This window comes from Zalophus californianus, chromosome 5, assembly GCF_009762305.2.
Source record: "Zalophus californianus isolate mZalCal1 chromosome 5, mZalCal1.pri.v2, whole genome shotgun sequence".
Classification (NCBI taxonomy): Eukaryota; Metazoa; Chordata; class Mammalia; order Carnivora; family Otariidae; genus Zalophus; species Zalophus californianus.
Window position 1 is genome coordinate 56,061,637 of NC_045599.1, and position 13,339 is coordinate 56,074,975.

A 13,339-nucleotide genomic window follows, 5' to 3' on the forward strand; every position below is an offset into this window, starting at 1 on the left:
TTCATAGCATGGCAAGCGTTTGTTTAACCATATATTGGCTCTTCCCATCTTCCTATGAACTATCTCTCTCCCCTATGAAATCCCAGATCCTTACCCTCTTTTCTTTAGCTCAGGATGGCATATGAACCTCAATTGCCTGACTAGTGGAGAGCCTCTCAGGTCTTGGTGGGGCTCCTAGAAGCCTGTAATTAAGTTTTTCTCTTGTTAATCTGTCTTATGTCTATTTTTTTTAATTTTTTTTTTTTTAGTAATCTCTACCCCCAATGTAGAACTCATGACCCCAAGGTCAATAGCCTTATGCTCTAATGATTGAGCCAGCCAGGAGCCCCTGTCTTATGTCAATTATTGGACTAAAACAGAGAACTTAGAAGGGAAGAAAGGAAAACTTTTCTTCCCCTGAAGTACTGAACATTTTACCTTAGTTGTCTTGCTTAATTTTCACACTATTTGAGGTAGACACTATATCTTTTTTTTTTTAAGATTTTTTTTTTTTTTATTTGACAGAGAGAGAGAGACAGCGAGAGGGAATACAAGCAGGGAGAGTGGGAGAGGGAGAAGCAGGCCTCCTGCGGAGCAGGGAGCCAGACGCGGGGCTCGATCCCAGGACCCCAGGATTATGACCTGAGCCGAAGGCAGACGCCCAACCGTCTGAGCCACCCAGGCGCCCCGACACTATATCTTTGAAACAAGTTTAGAGAAGTATGGAAATTGACCCAAGGTGCTGGAGCAGGAATTTGACCATTGCTCTGAATTACTCTAGACTTATATAGACTTAACTATACCTCTTCTCAGTTAGTATATATCCAGCTTATAGAAAATATTTGTATTAACACCCTCTCACCCAATATTTATACATCTATTAACTCAACACATGTCTGGGGTGCCTGGATGACTCTGTCGTTAAGCATCTGCCTTCGGCTCAGGTCATGATCCCAGGGTCCTGGTATCGAGCCCAGCATTGGGCTCCCTGCTCGGCGGGAAGCCTGCTTCTCCCTCTCCCACTCCCCCTGCTTGTGTTCCCTCTCTCGATGTCTCTCTCTCTGTCAAATAAATAAAATTGTAACAACACATATTTTTTTAAAATACGTCAAATACGGGGATGCCTGGGTGGCTCAGTTGGTTGAGCGTCTGCCTTCAGCTTGGGTCATGGTCCCAGAGTCCGGGACTCGAGTCCCGCAATCGAGTCCCACATTGGGCTCCTTGCTCAGCGGGGAGCCTGCTTCTCCCTCTGCTTGCTGCTCCCCCTGCTTGTACGCTCTCTCCCTCTCTCTCTGACAAATAAATAAAACCTTTAAAAGGATAAAATAAAAGCAATGAGAAAACTTAAAAAAATAAAATGTCAAATACATTAGGCATTGTGCTAGATGGACTCTCTGATGTGGTAATGTGATGAATGGGACTAGAAAAGCCAACAAGAAATGTGATTACTAAGGGTAGAACAATGGTTTACTGGAACAACTGAGAAGACAACCAAAGCTTTTAGCGGAGTGTAGAGTGTCAAGAAATGAGGCTGGACAAATAGGCAGGACCAGTTACTCTTTTAAAAAGTCCTGGTCAGGGGCACCTGGGTGGCTTAGTCAGTTGGGCGTCTGCCTTTGGCTCGGGTCATGATCGCAGGGTCCTGGGATCGAGCCCCGCATCAGGCTCCCTGCTCCGCGGGAAGCCTGCTTCTCCCTCTCCCACTCCCCCTGCTTGTGTTCCCTCTCTCGCTGTGTCTCTCTCTGTCAAATAAATAAAATCTAAAAAAATAAAATAAAATAAAAAGTCCTGGTCAGCCATGATAAAGAGTATGGACATATTGTCATTGGTCCATTGGCTCCAAAGGCAACAAGAGAGCCACTTAAGGAGTTTAAATTTCAGAGTGACATGACTACACTTGCATGTTAGCAAATTTTCTCAGGCTGCAATGTGGAAAATGAATTGAAGAAAATATGACTGGAGGCAAGGAGCCAGTTATGGAAGTAATACAGACTGATGACAGTTTGGTCTAGAGATCACAGTGAGGATGAAGAGAAGTAAATGAATTCTAACACTCAAAGGTAGGAAGTAGGGTCAACAAGCCTTGGCAAAATGTGCAATGTTCTAGAGAAGACCAGTAAGACCATCGGGTTTTGGGCTTGAAGCATTGGGTGGATGGTGGTGCTGCTCACTAAAACAGGAATCCCTGAAGGATGAGGATTTGGGAGGTAAAATCCTGAATTCCATTTTGGCTATGTTGAGTTTTATGTGCTGTGAGACATCCAAGTGGAGCCGTAGGAAATGGATCTTTAGGGACTGGGGCTCTGGCTACATATCTAGACTGCAGGTGTGGATAGCAAGTCATCAGCAGAGGAGTGGCCACTGAAGCCATGGGACGAGTGAGCTTGCTGAGGAAGAGTGGGAGAAAAAAGCACATGCCTAGCCAAAATCGAAAAGGATTTAGATTTTGAAGATCTAAGTCTTCGTAAGATCCTACACGGGAAGCAGAGACGTGACCAAAGAGGAAAGGGAGATTTATGGTCATAAAGCCAAAAAAGAGAGGGAGCTGAGTCTTCAGTGGAGTTAATGTGCCCTTCAGAATTTATCCAAAGGAACTAAATAAGGATGAGCACAAAGATTTGCCTATAAGACTATTTCAATATTGTCCGTAATAGAGAAATACTGGTGGTGGGGAAAAGACTGGAAAGTCCACCAAGAAGGTGCTAAATGAATGATGGTACCTCCAATGTACCAACAATGGAATGTTGTGTCATTTTAAAATTGCATTTCTGAACAATATTTAGTTACATCAGAAAATATTAAGTAGAAAAGACATCTGTTTAAAAAGTGTGATCCTGGGCACCTGGGTGGCTCAGTTGGTTAAGCGACCGCCTTCGGCTCAGGTCATGATCCTGGAGTACCGGGTTCGAGTCCCACATCGGGCTCCTTGCTCAGCAGGGAGTCTGCTTCTCCCTCTGACCCTCTTCCCTCTCGTGCTCTCTATCTCTCATTCTCTCTCTCTCAAATAAATAAATAAAATTTAAAAAAAATAAAAAAATAAAAAGTGCGATCCCACTTTTGCTTTTAGAATTATGCATAATCATACAAATATATTCAGAGAATATATAGACCATAAGGATACATATTGAAAGGTTAATAGCAAAAAAGTTGGAAAATGGATTAGAAGAAGGCAAAACAGGGTAGTGGGATTACTGGATAGGTGATTTATATTTTGTTTGTGGTATTTTTATCATTTTGCATGATGAACATAGAGTCCTTTTATAATAAAAAAATCTAATGGGTTTTTGGTTAAGAAATTTATAGCACAAAACCCATACTATGCAGTGATTAAGTATTATCTTTACTGGGGGTGGCGCCTGGCTGGCTCAGTTGGAGGAGCATGTGACTCTTGATCTTGATTTTGAAGTCATGAATTTGAGCATCACGTTGGGTGTAGAGATTACTTAAATAAATAAAACTTTTAAAATAAGTACTATTTTGGGGCGCCTGGGTGGCTCAGTCCTTAAGCGTCTGCCTTCGGCTCAGGTCCTGATCCCAGGGTCCTGGGATCGAGCCCCACGTCGGGCTCCCTGCTCGGCAGGAAGCCTGCTTCTCCCTCTCCCTCTCCCCCTGCTTGTGTTCCCTCTCTCGCTGTGTCTCTCTCTGTCAAATAAATAAATAAAATCTTAAAAAAAAATAAGTACTATGTTTATGGAAACTAGATAGCAATGGGGAAAACTATTGATGAAGGATAGTTGGAAGGCAGGCCGGCAGGCAGGGACAAGGGGCCCCTCCACCCTAACACCCTTAGGAGGATTTTACACCGCCCTGGAAGGAGTCCTCCACCCTTTCCCATGATAGACAGGTGACAAAAATCTGGTGGGATGACAGGCGCATGGAGGGTTAATCAGATTAAAACAGCCTGCCAACAAGCCCATAAAAACCCCTAGACTTAGAAACCCTGGTGGCAACCCCTTTGGGTCCCCTCCCTCCTTGGAAGTTTTGTACTGTCACTTTGCTATCACTCAATAAACCTTGCTTTGCTGCCCACCTTCCTGCCTGGTCTACCTCTTCATTCTTCGAAGTGGCGTGACCAAGAACCGCGGGCACGGATGGAGAAAAAAAATCCTGCCACGCTCTGAGTGCTAGAACATTAAGTTACAGGAAGTTATATTACTTACATAGAAAGAACCAGGATAAGGACCAGTAGAAGAACTATCAAAGGTAAAACTGCACACTGGTTAAAGAGGGTAAAGACAGATTTTATTCAGTAACAATGTAGGGGGGTAAAGGCAGGAAGGGAAAGAGCTGAGCTCAGTTCTGATATACGCAGAGGTGACTGGACGTTTTAAAAAGAGAATTGTAAGCAGAAAGAGTTCGTGGTCCCTGGAAAAAGAAAGACAAAGAAAAAAAAACAAACCAGACGTAGATTTTGTGACACAGGACAAATGATTTTAGGTCCCCAGCGATTTTCCAAATGCCTCGAGGGCTCTTCTTGCCCTAAAACATTACTTGCAGAACTTCCTTAGGAGGTATCAGAATTACAAAGAAATGTGAAAATGTCAGTAGTTAGGATTTCAAGGGAACAAAGGGAATGCAAAAATTAACTCTCTACAAGGCCAGGAAATAGCCTAACTCTATCAGACACAATGAATCAATGGTAAAACTCCCAGTACTGTTTCAAAAGCAAGCAACGCCCTGCATTCCTTACTGTAGATAAGGAGCCCAAGACCCCATCCAGTTTATACCAGCTCTCAGAGCGTACCCATAGCTCCTTCCGTTCGTCTGACAGTTACCTCTGCTTCGCCAACACGTTCAAGTCTCCGCCCTAGGAGGAGTACAACCTTCGATAACATAACAAAGGATTTGTGTATAGGCATGTTTTTCTTTTTAATGAATGCTTATAGTAGTCAGTATTTTTAAGTACATTTTTGTTTTTGCTTTACGATTTTATTTATTTGGGAGAGAGAGTGAGAGAGGAGTGAGGTACAGAGGGAGAAGGAGACTCCCTGCGGAGCAGGAAGGCCGATGCGCGGGCTCAATCCCGCGACTCCCGGATCTTGTTTGTGTGTGTGTGTGTGTTTTTTAAGATTTTATTTATTTATTTGACAGAGAGAGACACAGCGAGAGCAGGAACACAAGCAGGGGGAGTGGGAGAGGGAGAAGCAGGTCTTCTGCTGAGCAGGGAGCCCGATGTGGGACTCGATCCCAGGACCCTGGGATCATGACCCGAGCCGAAGGCAGACGCTTAACGACTGAGCCACCCAGGGGCCCGCAACTCCCGGATCTTGACCTGAGCCGAAGGGAGACGCTTAACCAACTAAGCCACCCAGGTGCCCCGAGGCATGTTTTCTAAGTGCTCCTGAATAACCTTATGCCCACCTTTCCATTCAATGACAAAGCTCCCTTTTCCGAATATCCATCCTAAACCTCCCATCCCTGCTTAGGGAGTCAGGACTTTGGAAGTTATTTCCCAAGATCTCATTTGCTGCAAATAAAGTTTCCCTTGGGTGATAACTCTGCGTGGTGTAGTCTCTATAACTAATCAAGGAGCCAACTCACCATAGTTTGGTTACAGAATGAGGGATAGGGAGAAGGACTAAGGGCTGGAGAAGTGAAAAGTTACAAAAAGTGGGCAAGAGTGTTGCTTAATATCAATGTGATTCAGCCATCTATGTCTGCTAACTGGAATTTATCCAAGTTAGGCTTCTTCCCACAGCCTGGGAGACAGAGGTCTTATTAACCGGATTATTACATTTCAAAGAAATGGTTTTCAGGTCTTTGAAAAAGACATTCCTGGGTTATAGGAAATACATAGACATCTCACAGAGGAAGGATTTACAACTGGAAGATTTTTTATTTTTATTTTTATTTTTTCTTTTGTAAAGTTTATTTATTTTGTTTTAGTAATCTGTAGCGCCAACGTGGGCCTCAAACTCATGATCTCATGATTAAGAGTCCCATCCTCTTCTGACTGAGCCAGCCAGGTGCCTGGAAGTTTCCTTTGTTTGTTTTTTAAATAAATGCTCTAAGAAAGGGAAGTCAAGGGCCTTTGGTCAGATATTGGCTGGAACAGTCATTCTCTTGGCAGCTGTAAGCTTTTACAGACAGGAACTCAAGCAGGGCCAGAGCATCCCCAGGCCTTTGGGCTGTGAGAACCCATGCTAGAGTTTGGTCAGTTCTAATGCAGGGGTCTGGATAGAGTCATTCGTGCCCAGAATTTTTGCAGTTCTCAGGACCAACGTGTCCAAAATAAAAAAGTGGGGACAGATTCAGAAGAGGCTGAGAAGGTTCTCCTCCTGCACAACTGGGTAAAGGCCTCTGCCCCATTAGTCTCATCATAAATCAGTTCTTGTGCTTTAGTCATTGCCCACTGCCTTAGCAGAATCCATGTATGGATAAAGAGAGTTTCTGGGAATGCACACCATATTGTCATTGGTCCATTGGCTCCACACACAGCTGGGCCTTGCACAAGGCCACACACCGGAGAGGGCACAAGAACAAAGCTGAAACCCTGCTGGGGCTCTGTACGCCAAACCAAGCCTCCGAACTCTAGGCTTCCTCAGCCAAAAAGAGGGGTGACTTTTTCTAATTTGTCTATCCTGAAGGAGTACCTTCTGTGAACAAACGAAGTGTTTTTCTACACTGAGGTGATCCTAACTGTATTAGGTGAAGAATTGTGAACACTGGAAAGCAGATTCAGGATAATTTGGGATCCCCCTTTATGGGGGCCCATAAGAAGGCATAACTCATTTTAAATGAAAATAAATTTCCAGCACATTATTTTCGGTTTTGGTGGCACATTCCACACTCCAAGAACATTGTTATGCAAATGTGAGGGAGCAGCATGCTGGCTGAAGACAAAGCATAAGCTGACACCCTGCAACCTCCCCCCCACCCCCCACTCCTGAGTGGGACAGGTGTGACATTCTTCTAGGAATCTCCCCAGTATCTTACTGTTCATGCCTTGCTAGAGGGGAAAAACAACCTTAACTTGACACTGGCAAGGCCTCAGGTATCTTGTAGGTCCTCTTTAGCATATGAAAGTTCTCTTGAAACTTTCCTTTTCCTTACCTCCCCCAACCCCATAGTATATAATCAGCCACCCCTCACAACCCCGGGGCAGCAGCTCTTTCTGTCTCTGGTACTGTGCGCTTGCTTTAATAAAGTCACCTTTTTGCAACAAAGACGCCTCAAGAATTCTTTCTTGGCTGTCGACTTCAAACCCTAACGTCTTTCCTACAACACAAACAGCTCACTAACAAAATGTGTACAGTACTTGTGTTTACTAAAGATCCAGGCATTATAATCTCACCCCCACCCCCGTTCACCTTCCTACCCACCTGTTCAACACCCCCACCACCAGCTTCATTTACTGATTTAGAAAACTACTGCAAAGTAGAAAGTGGCAATATTACTGACTGGATTTCTTCACGTCAGGTACCTGCACAAGGGACTCGATTGATGACTAAATTCTGTCCTGCAGCTCATGCTAGAACATAAAATGCTTTCCATGTAAAGATTTACATATGGAAGCCATAGCTAACTAATAAAAACATAAAGCAAAAACTCCTTTACTCCAACTTCAAAGCCCAAAATTAAACAAACAAAATCCTATGGAACTCTGAATACTCCAGCTCAACGAGGATGATGAGGCAGGGAAAACAACAACAACAGCAACAGCAACAAGCACAACACTTGAATTCCTTTGGAAAGGGGCAAAAAAGGGATGGAACTTTCAACCCAAACAAAGACACATCCAACAGGGAAAGGCCTGTCCCGCCAAGGCTTAGAAGAGGAACAGTCTTCTGCTTCCCCCACATCAGGCTGAAACAATACACAATGTCACTCAATTTTTCTGCCTGGCCTTGGTTTGAAAATGCTACAGTGGAGCTGATTTGAGCTGGGTGGGGGATGGGGTGGATTAGGCCTTCGGTGTCCTGTAGACTCCCTCCTGCTCTCCCTGTTGCAGTGCTTCTCCAGCTTCTGTGCTAAAAATGCAGTCCTGAGTCTCTTCCCTAAAGACTACAGTCCAAGAGATCTAGAAAGGGACCGAGTAATCCACATTTTTAAATTTATTTTATTTTTTTATTTTTTATTTTTCTTTCTTTCTTTCTTTATCTTAAGATTTTATTTATTTGAGAGAGAGTGAGCAAGAGAGAACAGGAGCAGGGCGAAGGGCAGAGGGAGAAGCAGGCTCCCTGGGGCTGGACCCTGGCATTCCAGGATCATGACCTGAGCTGAAGGCAGATGCTAAACTAAGCCACCCAGGTGCCCCTGTTTTTATTATTTTTTAAAAAGATTTATTTATTTATTTGAGAGAGAAAGCACAAATGGGGGAGGGGCAGAGAGAGAGGGCGAGGAGAGAAACTGAAGCAGATTCCCTGCTGAGCAAGAGCCCAATGCAGTCTCATGACCCTGAGATCATGACCTGAGCTGAAATCAAGAGTCAGATGCTTAACTGACTGAGCCACCCAGGCGCCCCAAGAATCCACATTTTAAATAAGCACCATAGCTATGATCTTTATCAAAACTCTTTATAGATGGTGAGATTAATTAACACAATAGAGAAACTGAGATGAGACAAAGAGGGTCATGCATGTATGGCAAAGTGAAGGGATTTAAACTTCTGATTTTTTCTTTTGTATTAAGGTCTAACATTTACAGTACAGTACATACGGTCTTTTATACTAAGTGTATAGTTCAGTGAATTTTTAATATGTAGACAACGAGGTAACTATCACCCAAATCAGGATATAAGGCACTTCCAACATGTCAGCAGGCTCCCTCATTCCCCCTTCCAGTCAATACCTCTTCCTAAAGGTCGCCCTTCTGACATCTGACAGCATAGATTTGCCTGTTTTTGAACTTCATGTAAATAGAACTTAGTACACTTACATTATGAACTTTTTTGTCTGGTCCCTTTTGCTCAACCTTGTGTGTGTAAGAATCAGCTGTGTTGCTGAATGTTGAAGAATTTTTTTTTAATTTCTGTGTGGTACCCCATTGTATAAAAATGTCATGATTGATTTGCCCCTTCTCATATTGATGGACAGCAATCATTTCAAAATCGTTTGGCACATTTCTATACGAATTTTAGGATCAGCTCATCCATTTCTCCAAAAAAGGCACTTGGATTCTTATACAGATCACACTGAATCTGTAGTTCAATTTGCATAGTATTGTCATCTTAAAAATATCATGTCTTCCAATATATAAACACTGGATGTCTTTTCATGTATTTAGATCCTCTTTGCTTTTTTTTTTAACAATATGTTGTTGTTTGCAGTATGCAAGTCTTGCACTTCCTCAGTTACATGCATCCTTATTTTATTCTTTCTGATACTATACATGAAATTATTTTCTTAATTTAATTTTCAGGTTGTTTGTTGCTAGAGTATAGAAATTCAACTGATTTTCCTATACTGATCTCGTATCCTGCTACTTGAATTTAACTTGTTTATCAGCTTTAATAGTTTTTTGGTGGATTCTTCAGAGTTTTCTACATACGAGATCATGTCATCTGCAGATAGAAGCGTAATAGGACTCCGGCTGGTCTTAAGGATTAACTTGCTTCAGGCTAATGCACTCCTTACATGCTGACCTAAGTCCCCGGATCTGTAGCAGACAGACCATGGGCCTTGAGGAGTGAAGGACCCTATGTTCCCGTCTGAATCTGCCTTGGCTTTTCTAGCAAAATGTTTTTCTTCTTTAGGTCACACAAATGATTTGACTAACCTCCCTTTGTGTATCTGTAGTACTTGCCCTCCTTTGTGGAAAGAACAAAGTACTCCTGCATTTCACAGAACAGGAGCTGCACCTCCTGCCACATCCCCCCAAGCACTGAGATCATGTCTGTTGCTGGCACCATGCACTCTGCAAGTGATCAAGACATGTTGCAGGCCACTGCGCTCCCTTTGCTGATTAACTACCCTAAACCCCTTTAAAAACCCCTGGGCCCGGCAGAAAGATTGGAGTTGGTTTTGGGACAAGAGTCTGCCTACTCCCCAGGTGGCTTGCCTCCTGAATAAGGCTCAAATTCCTTTCCAATCAAAACCTGTCTCTTTAGTATTGCTCTTTTGAGTGATGGGCAAACTTTGGGGTTCAGGAACAGAAGTACTTTCTTTTGAGGGTGGAGCAAGATGGCGGAGGAGTAGGAGACCTGGATTTCCTCTGGTCTCAGGAATTCAGCTGAATAGGGATCAAATCATTCGGAACACCTACGAACTCAACAGGAGATCGAAGATAAGAATAGTAACAACACTCCGAACAGAAAAGCGACCACTTTCTGTAAGGTAGGATGTGCGGAGAAGTGAATCCGAGGCGATATTCAGGAGGATAGTTGGGGGGGGGCAGCATGGGCCGCTTCTGGCAAGTGATAGAGCCGCGGAGCACAAAATCGGAACTTTTACAAGTTGGCTCCGCTGAGGGACGTCGCTCCAGTGGCTAAGCGGAGGGTGGAACCCTCGTGGGACAGTGTGTTCTCAGGACCCTCGGGATCACAGAAGGACCGGGGGTGCCTGAGCGCAGCAGAGCTCCCAGGTATCGGAGCGGGGAAGCCGGCTGCAGAGACGGAGCCGAGGCGCGGGCTCTCAGCTGGGGTTACCATAAACTGTGATCCGTGGCACAGTCGGGCCACTGCTCCTCCAGCAGGGACCCAAAAAGCGGCAGATCCGGGGAGAGTCCCCTTCCTCCCCCGGGAGGAACGGCGCAGGAGCGCCCCGCAAGGATCTGCTGGGTTTGGAGACTCCACACGGGGTCGGGTGCCAGAGATGGAAATGCTCGATCACAGGCCGGGTGAGCACAGAGTGCGGCCGGAGACCGGGGACACGGAAGTGACTGCTTTTCTCCGGGGGCGCACTGAGGAGCGGGGCCCCGAGTTCTCAGCTCCTCCGGGTGGAGATTGGGAGGCCACCATTTTCACCCTGCTCCTCCAAAGCTGTACTGAGAGCTTGCAGGGATCAAAAGCTCCTGAGAGTAAACCGGAGCAGCTTGCTTAGCCCGGACTGGCAAGGGCAGGGCAATTACGCCTCCGGCAAAGACATTTGGGAACCACGGCAACAGGCCCCTCCCCCAGAAGATCAGCACGAACAGCCAGCCAAGACCAAGTTTACCGATCAAGGAGAACGGGAGAACTCCAGCGCTAAGGGAATACTGCGCATAGAATTCATAGCTTTTGTGCCATGATTCATTAGTCTTTCAAAGTTAATTTTTTAAAACTTTTTTTGAATTTTTCTTTTTCCCTTTTTCAACCAACATCTTATCAATCCCTTTTTAAAAAAACATTTTTATTTTTCATTTTTAGAGTCATATTCTATCCCTTCATAGTAGTTACCCTTATTTTTGGCATATATATATATATAAGTTGGTCTCTCTTTAAAATTTTGAGATACACTTTCTTCTAACAGATCAAAATATTCCCTAAATCACTAGTGTATGGCTTTGTTCTAGTCTCCTGCCTGATTACATTCTCTCCCTTCTTTTTTATTTTTAAATCTTCTTTCTTTTTTCAAACAACTTCTTCTCTTATCAATTCCTTTTATAAAATCTTTTATAATTTTCACCTTTACAGTCATCTTCCATCCCTTCATTGTATCAACCCTGATTTTGTACATATATAAGTCTTTCTTTCTTTACAATTTTAGGAGGCACTTTCTTCTAACAGACCAAAATACACCCAAATTCTAGTGTGTGGCACTGATCTATGCACTAGCCTGATCATATTTGATCATATTCTGTTTTTTTTTGTTTTGTTCTATTTTTGTTTGTTTTTATCTTTTTCTTTTTCTTCTTTTTTTCTCTTTCTTTTTTCTTTCTTTCCCTTTCTTTTCCCCTGGTTTCAGGTCTTTTCTGATTTGTTTAGAGTATATTTTCTGGGGACATTGTTAACCTGTTAGCATTTTGTTCTCTCATTCATCTATTCTCCTCTGGACAAAATGACAAGATGAAGAAGATCACCTCAGCAAAAAGAACAACAGGTAGTACCGTCTGCCAGGGACCTACTCAATATGGACATTAGTACGATGTCAGACCTAGAGTTCAGAATCATGATTTTAAAGATACTAGCTGGGCTTGAAAAAGCATGGAAGTTATTAGACACACCCTTCCTGGAGAAATAAAAGAACTAAAATCTAACCAAATTGAAATCAAAAAGGCTATTAATGAGGTGCAATCAAAAATTTTTTTCTTCTTGAAAAAGAAAAAAAATTCAATTTAATTAATAAAATGGGAAATATTAATACCTTTAACTGCTAGGATAAATGAGGCAGAAGAGAGAATCAGCGATATAGAAGAGCAAATGATGGAAAATAAAGAAGCTGAGAAAAAGAGAGGTAAACAACTACTGGATCACGAGGGCAGAATTCGAGAGATAAGCGATACGATAAGACGAAACAACATTAGAATAATTGGGATCCCAGAAGTAGAAGAAAGAGAGAGAGGGGCAGAAGGTACTTTGGAGCAAATTATAGCAGAGAACTTCCCTAATGGGGGAAAGGAAATAGGCATCAAAATCCAGGAGGCACAGAGAACCCCTGTCAAAATCAATAAAAATAGGTCAACACCCCGACATCTAACAGTAAAACTTACGAGTCTCAGAGACAAAGAGAAAATCCTGAAAGCAGCTCAAGAGAAGAGATATGTAACCTATAATGGTAGAAAATTAGATTGGCAACAGACCTATCCACAGAGACCTGGCAGGCCAGAAAGGACTCTCAAGATATCTTCAGAGCACTAAACGAGAAAAATATGCAGCCAAGAATACTATATCCAGCTAGGCTGTCATTGAAAATAGAAGGAGAGATAAAAAGCTTCCAGGACAAACAAAAACTAAAGGAATTTGCAAACACGAAACTAGCCCTCCAAGAAATATTGAAAGGGGTCCTCTAAGCAAAGAGAGAGCCTAAAAGCAGCATAGACCAGAAAGGAAGACAGACAATATACAGTAACAGTCACCTTACAAGCAATACAATGGCACTAAATTCATATCTTTCAATAGTTACCCTGAACGTAAATGGGCTTAATGCCCCAATCAAAAGATGCAGGCTATCAGATTGGATTAAAAAACAAGGCCCATCAATATGCTGTCTCCAAGAGACAGCATCTCGTTTTAGAGCCAAAGACACCCCCACATTGAAAGTGAGGGGGTGGAAAGCCATTTACCATGCTAATGGACACCAAAAGAAAGTGGGGGTGGCAATCCTTATATCAGACAAATTAGATTTTAAAACAAAGACTGTAATAAGAGATGAGGAAGGACACTATATCCTACTTAAAGGGTCTATCCACCAAGAAGATCTAACAATTGTAAATATCTATGCCCCTAACATGGGAGCAGCCAATTATATAAGGCAATTAATAACAAAAGCAAAGAAACACATGG